The sequence below is a fragment of the Gasterosteus aculeatus genome, chromosome 5 (assembly GCF_964276395.1).
Source record: "Gasterosteus aculeatus chromosome 5, fGasAcu3.hap1.1, whole genome shotgun sequence".
Classification (NCBI taxonomy): Eukaryota; Metazoa; Chordata; class Actinopteri; order Perciformes; family Gasterosteidae; genus Gasterosteus; species Gasterosteus aculeatus.
Genome location: NC_135692.1, coordinates 1031586 through 1039080, shown reverse-complemented (window position 1 = coordinate 1039080; position 7495 = coordinate 1031586). Strand labels below are relative to the sequence as shown.

Genomic DNA, 7495 nt, shown 5'->3' with positions numbered 1-7495 from the left:
CATTAGTTGTGACTGGGGTTAAAACCTTGAGCCCAGAAAAATAAGGGACGCTACGGTCGATGGGGGGCAGATGTTACGGTCGACGGAGGGAGGGCAGATGTTACGGTCGACGGGGGGGCAGGTGTTACGGTCGACGGGGGGGGCAGATGTTACGGTCGACGGAGGGGGGGCAGATGTTACGGTCGACGGGGGGGGGGCAGGTGTTACGGTCGACAGGGGGGTGACGGTGTAATAGGGGGTGGCTCGGACGTTACGGGACCGGTAGCTCGGGAGCTTCCTCCGCCAATCTTTCAAATCGACACTCCGTCAAGAGTCCCGCCCTCCTCTGACTGATTGGTTTAATTCAGGTTCACGGCCAATCAAACCGACGACGGCAGCAGGTATTACCCAATCAGGGGCCGAATAGGACGCTGCATTGACGACAGCTCGGAAAATGTGAACAAACCGCATCCCGTATTGATTCAAAACGGGACGCGTTATTAAATACGGGACAATTCCGTATTTTAACGGACGGGTGGCAGCGCTAGTTGTGTCTGGATGCAACTGCTAGCTAAGTGTAGCATGCTTCTAACCGAAGAGCCTTAACCTGGGGCAACGTCTGGTTCTGCCGAGTCCAGCCAGCTGACAGCTGACAGCCAACAGAGAGGAGGACACTTTTAAAAGTTTGACAGCAACTATTTGGCTCCCGGAAACCGTGTGTAGAATCTGATTGGTCACTAAAATGTGCCAATCAGCTGAGCAAATACAAGGGAGGCAACCAGAGTCAGACAGATTGACTGAACTTAGGCTACATTTAAACACCACGTTCATTCAGCTTTCTGATAATCAGGCTACCGGATGCACATCGAAAAGACACAAATACGACCAAAATTGGTATAAGACTTAAACTATTAAACTACCAATAAAAACAATAAACTATTTCACTTGCTGCCACAAGATTAGAGATATCTAGCTATGACCGCAGTAACAGGGAGGAAGTCCACTTCCACTTTGCATTATGCAAACCCGCGAGCGGCAGGCGGAGAGCTTTGCATGCTGTACAGCTGTTGGACATGGAAGCAGTAGCCGTCGGTGTGAGGACTCTCTGCTCTGAGGAATTACTGTACAGGAGATCTAACGTAAAATGTTGATATAATCACGTTTCTGAGGTGAGTTCAAGACAGAACCTACAGTAGTGAAGTGAATTAAAACAAGTGAATTCAATTAGTGTTTGTGGAAAGCAGCCGATCTGTAGAACACAATTGTTGTCCTTCATTTGTGCACAAATACGGATTGACCAGCTAGAAGATTTGAAAAACCTCATCGCATGTGTTTTGTTAGAAACAGTGGTGTTAAAGGCCCACATCTGCATGTCCTATTTCTTATCTTGCTTAACTCATACTGCATGAGGGTATTTTTATATCATAACAACACGATAACTTGCCTCTGTGGATTTACAGAAAAACAAGGTTTGTGTTCGCTTGCAGTCGTGAACAAACCCTCTTATCCGTGTGTTTATTTACGGACACTGAATCAATTCATGTGTGATGCAGCCAAAAGTCATGTACTGGATAAGCTTTTGTTTCAAAACATTTGGGTTTAATTATCATGGGGATATGATATCCAAACAATCAAGTTTCTTCCATTAATAACATGATTGAGGCATTGCAGTGCGAGTTAAGGCCGCAGCATTTTCAGATATTTCCGTGGATTTCTAACTTGTTTACTTACTATTATGGTTATGAGGCTAAATCCAATTTAGAGTAATGATACAGTTTATGTTCTGAAGTGTCCTGGTTCCACAGCTTGCTGTATCCCAACTGAAAACAAAGCAGAATAAAAGAATTCTCACTCAGTCGACATGAGGAAAAGAGACGGATGCTGATAACTGTTGAGGAAACGTAAGCAGTGTGTTACTTTACAGATAAAGCTCTTCAGTGCATCATGTTCTATTTATATACATTAACTGCAGTACAAAGTCTGAGTACTGGCTCTTGAGAAGTGTTTTTCTCCTCCTTCAGATCCTAGTTTCAGACAGCAGGGGAGCGAAGTTGGGAGCATTGTTGCATTTGGTTAGTGACTCATTTTGCTTTGGAAGGAGACCCTTGTGGTTCTGCAGAGTTCTGACTGGATCAAGACGGTTTAAGGTGTTTCAGTGTAACGAGGAACCGTATGTGGCTGCTCGTCGTAACGGTTGGTACATGAGAAAACACCGACAGGCCTCATATCATTGAGCCTTTTCTTTGAACACAGCGGCCTGTTGTCTCGGCGTTCTCAGCATGTCCCGGTTAGCGTTCCTTAACGTGTTCATAGTGGCTTGGTTTATCATCAGAACCACAGGTTCCATCACAGCTTCTCAGTGAGGGATCACTCGCTCAATTTCCGGGTTTGCTGTTTTGCTGCTTCTTCTGTTGTAGTTTTAAGTAGTATTTGTTCCATCAATGCTCTCCTCCTCTCAGCATGTAGACAACATGTATCTGTGTAAGGTTCTTCTATCCTCTCACGTGGTGACCTACCGGCGATAAAAGCCGGCAGCAGTCACCGTATCCAGTTTCACAGGGAGACAGGTTGTTCAAATGGCAGCGCACAAATCACTGAAATAGACGGGTTATATTGTCCGTCGTTGGGGGCTTAGGTTGAGTGCTGTGCTCGTATTTCAAAGAGGTCTCTTCTCTGAACTGGTCTTCATAATCACAATCTATTGGATTACTTAACATTCAAGGTCTTCACCACTTTAGTCCAAAACCTGTCAGTCATGTCAAATACACTTTCTAATTATGGCACTTTTTTATTTCACTGTTGATTTTGATCATTTTTTAAAACCTGTGAATTGTATGTAGGTCCAAATAAGTCAAAGTGTGTGATGTAAAGGCCAATCAAACTAGTATGTAGAGTTGTGTGGTGATCATTTTAAAAAATGCACAGGAAAAATGTAAATGTAGTTTCTCACTTCACTCTAGTTGACACAAATAAAGCATGTTCTCTTTACTAAATTCCCTTCAGGCCTAAAACCTTAGAAAGAAAACCCAATGCATGCTTCTCATTAAAGATGAGCGGTATGAAGGGGAATAATCATTATGGACCTCTGGTTTTCTCCTGGTGTTGACTGTTGATTCAGCTGAATGCTGCATGTTACTAGTTTGCTGATGAATTAGCACCATCTTACACGTGTGTCCAATTACAGGTCCAGTAAACTGAATTGGCACAAACATGCAACACAATTCGCATTGTTGATATGAGGCCTATGGGTTTAACTATAGTGTCTAATTACTTTGGAAGATACAAGTAATTACAATAATAAGTAATGTCTTTAGATTATACAGATACATTCATCTCTTATTTAATTCCCGTCTGTACGGTTAAACGCTAATAGACACATCTCTCTTCTACCTTCTACATATTGTAAATGCAAAGTCAAATAAATGGCATAGTCCATGTAAAGCAGGGAGTACCTTTGGCATCATGGAAGACGGAGTCACACAGAATCACTATTGTGTGAAGCCACAAAGGGCCTTCACATCACTTACTGAGTCAGCATCTTATCGGGGAGCTTTGAAAACATCTGGGTGATCCCCATGATGGACAGATGGACATCCAGGACCGTGGTTCTCAACCTTTTTTTAGTGATGTACCCCCTTCAGCCCCCCCACGGACCTGTGGTGGGAACCCTTTTGGTCAGAGTGTGATTTCTTAAACTGTTCACGGTGAAAGGACTCAAGCTTTGGGTGGACGTCTCTTCAGCAGCTTCGACCACGACTCCTTTGTTTCAGCTGTGATTGACAGGTGATGAAAGGGGGCGTGTGCCAGGTCGGGTGGAAGCATCCTGCTGTGGGGGAACTTTTTAGGATAATAAAATTGGATTGCGTACTGAATATAAAATTCAGTTTATGAATTTCCACTTATTGAATATTTCTTAAATAACTATTTTAAATCGATTTTTGAAAGGATGGCAATTTTACATGTATTTATTTAAAATTCTCACATACCCCCATTTGAGAAGCACTGATCCAGCATCAGGAAAGTGAGGGAGAGGAGTGATATCAAAGTAGAGGTAATCTGCAGACTTGAGCTAAGCTTCTGCAACAACACAAGTATGTCTTCAGTTTTTTCAGATTATCCTACACGCTATTCATGTTTTAGTTTCTACTCTTTTCTCTGTCAAAGCATGTAAGTAAAGGTTAAATTAGACCCAGGATGAGCAATAGTTCCTAATATGGACACTGACCTTCAATAGAAGAGTTCACATTTTGGCATACCGAATAAAAAGAATTGACATGATACGTCAAAAAGACCAGAGATAGAGTTAGCCACAGATCTGGCGGGTTAATGCATTTGCAAACTTTAATGAGTTTATTCTGCTGCTGTGCACAAATGCTCTTAAGATGTCGTTATGAATCCCTGATGCGGAATCTGTCTAATACTTTGGTGGGTCTGTGACGTGGCTTAAAGGGATTGACTTCATGAGACTTAATCCATGTTCAGGCCGAGCTAGTCTCCTTAACCTTTCATTGAGGACCATCTTCCCATCATTCCCGGACCTTCTCATTCATACCTGTGCAAAGCATCAGCCACTGGTTCGCTTAGACTTCAACGGTTCAGGTGTAAATGTTGCAGTAGGTAACAGGACCCTGTTTGGTTTGGGAAACCGATTGAGAGACACAGCAGTGTGCATAGAAACAGCAATACAGTCAGCTACAATTACTCTCCAATCAATCACACAGACACTATTTGTCATGATCCAGGCGCTGCTCATCAGGATCAGGAATCAGGAAACATTTATTACCAAAATATGTCAAACATACAAGGAATTTGTCTTGGCGGTTAGTGCGCGACAGTAGACAGTGTAACAATAGACAACAAGACAGCAGTGCACAAGTAATAAAATAAAGTAAAATGAAATGCTAATGCAATGGGTTAGTATAATAAGGCCTCCTGCCAGATGGAAGGGGCACAAACAGGTTTTGTCCGGGGTGGGAGGGGTCGGCTACCATCTTTTTAGCTGCTTCAGGGTCCTAGAAGCTGTTGTACTTGTAACGTCACTCATCTATAGCAAATTGTAAATTGGCTTATTTGAGGAAATTGCACTTTCTTGTTTCTTGTTCTCCTGAGTTTGTACCCTATGGTTGAATGCACTTATTGTACGTCGCTTTGGATAAAAGCGTCAGCTAAATGACATGTAATGTAATGTAATGTAATGTAGAAGCGAACAAGTCCTGCAGGGACGGCAGATTGCAGCCGATCACCCTCTCTGCAGAGCGGAGGACACGCTGCAGCCTGCCCTTGTCCTTGGCTGTGGCTGCAGCGTACCAGACGGTGATGGAGGAGCAGAGGATGGACTCCATGATGGTCGTGTAGAAGTGGACCATCATCGTCTTTGGCAGGTTGAGTTTCTTCAGCTGCCTCAGGAAGAACAACCTCTGCTGAGCCTTCTTGGTGATGGAGCTGATGTTCAGCTCCCACTTGAGGTCCTGGGTGATGATGGAGCCCAGGAAACGGAAGGAATCCACAATAGTGACGGGGGAGTCACACAGGGTGATGGGTGAGGGTGGGGCTCTGTTCCGCCGAAAATCCACAACCATCTCCACTGTCTTCAGAGCGTTGAGCTCCAGGTTGTTCTGACTGCACCAGGACACCAGATGGTCAGACTCCCACCTGTAGGCGGACTCGTCCCCACCAGAGATCAGTCCAACGAGGGTGGTGTCATCCGCAAACTTCAGGAGCTTGACGGACTGGTGACTGGAGGTGCAGCTGTTGGTGTACAGGGAGAAGAGCAGAGGGGAAAGAACGCAGCCTCGGGGGGAACCGGTCCTGATGGTCCAGGAGGCTGAGACATGTTTCCCCAGCTTCACGTGCTGCTTCCTGTCAGACAGGAAGTCTGTGATCCACTTGCAGGTGGAGTCGGGCACGTGCAGCTGGGAGAGTTTGTCCTGCAGCAGAGACGGGATGATGGTGTTGAAGTCAGAGCTGAAGTCCACAAACAGGATCCTGGCGTAGGTTCCTGGGGAGTCCAGATGCTGGAAGGATATAGTGGAGGGCCATGTTGACAGCATCGTCCACAGACCTGTTGGCTCTGTAGGCGAACTGCAGGGGGTCCAGGAGGGGGTCGGTGAGGGACTTCAGGTGGGTCAGGACTAGCCGTTCAAAAGACTTCATGACTACAGAGGTCAGGGCGACGGGCCTGTAGTCATTGGGTCCTGTGATCCTGGGCTTCTTCATTACCACACACACACTATATACTGTACATATAGTCTATATATACATATGAATGTATACAATACAGCTTTTACGGTTTTTAATTGGAAAGTGAGTGAACGTGAGTTTAGACACAGCTGATAAGCGAGGATTTGCTCAAAGGTTTTCTCGGTTGCGACTTGGCTGACTGTGCCTGATTACACTTTGCGTGTTGTAATGAAACCTTTCACAAAGAATCTAATGATCTCATACTTAAGGCAGATGTTCTAAATCAATATTTGTTGATGTGAAAGCCCATTAGTTTGCTAATTACATTTGCATAAACATTTCACCATTTCATATTTACTATGCTAACTTAGTTTTCAGACAGAGTTTACATACAGTGGCCCTCAAGTGCTTGCACATGTTTTCTGTAAATACTGTTTTGCAGAAGTAACAATGTATACACATACATATGCAGCAAATAAAATACGACTGGGCTTCGTATCATGGCCACACACAAATACGCCAACCAAACATCAGCAGCAGCATCTCGCTGCAAACAGCTCGCATTCCCCACCAGTGATCTGCTCAGAGTAAACATCTATCTGATTCTCTATCGAACCAACAGTGAGCTGGTGCTGTTTGTTTGCTGAACTGATAAACCAACGATTAAGCTTTGTTTAATGGACGATAGAATTTGAACATGTTAAGAGGCGTTTTCTGCCTCTTGCACTTCTTTGCCGTACAACATTTAAGCTGCTGTGGTTTGGCTTGCAGCCATAAGAGTGTCCAGTTAATGAATACCTGATAGCTGACACCGGCAGTAAAGCGCTTGATGCAATGAATGCATACATTTACAACGGTTGTTCTGGACAAAACAACATCCTTTCATCCTCTGAAAGTCGTGTATTGAAAAGTCAGTACACACAAGAATCTTGATGAGACTACAAAATATCTTCACCCTGACCTGTTCGCTTCAGCAGCTCGTTGTGTTTACTCCCACTTATGTGGCCGCACGTACGGCTTCATGTCATTTCTCTACTTGGGATAGAATTTATGGTTCTACAATCATACATTTATGAATTTACTAAAACACGTAATTATCATAAATGTTTGTTTGCCACAGAGCTCATTTTCTGCAAATTAATTCTAAATACAATAAATAATGGTTGAGCTGCGAGAATTTGGTGATTATTTATTGTCATTAATCGACTCAAAGAAATGCAGTTGTAGTTCTGAAGTCCAATTTCTTAATATCCATTATAGGGACTGGATCATGATGACCTCTCGTCCTGTTGGAGTGTTGCTCTATGTGGCTCAACAGTCACCACACACCCACCTG

At 44.0% G+C, this 7495-nt stretch overlaps 1 protein-coding gene across 5 annotated transcripts in view; it reads left to right on the top strand.

Moving 5' to 3' along the window:
• The first annotated feature begins 1015 nt into the window (after positions 1-1015).
• The window catches only part of myocd (myocardin), an 89060-nt gene continuing 82580 nt past the window's right edge, over positions 1016-7495 (top strand). For all 5 annotated transcript variants that reach the window (XM_078103067.1, XM_078103064.1, XM_078103066.1 and 2 more), the window contains exon 1: positions 1016-1148. The gene's annotated coding sequence lies outside the window, so the exon portion shown is untranslated. The remainder of the gene's footprint in view (positions 1149-7495) is intronic.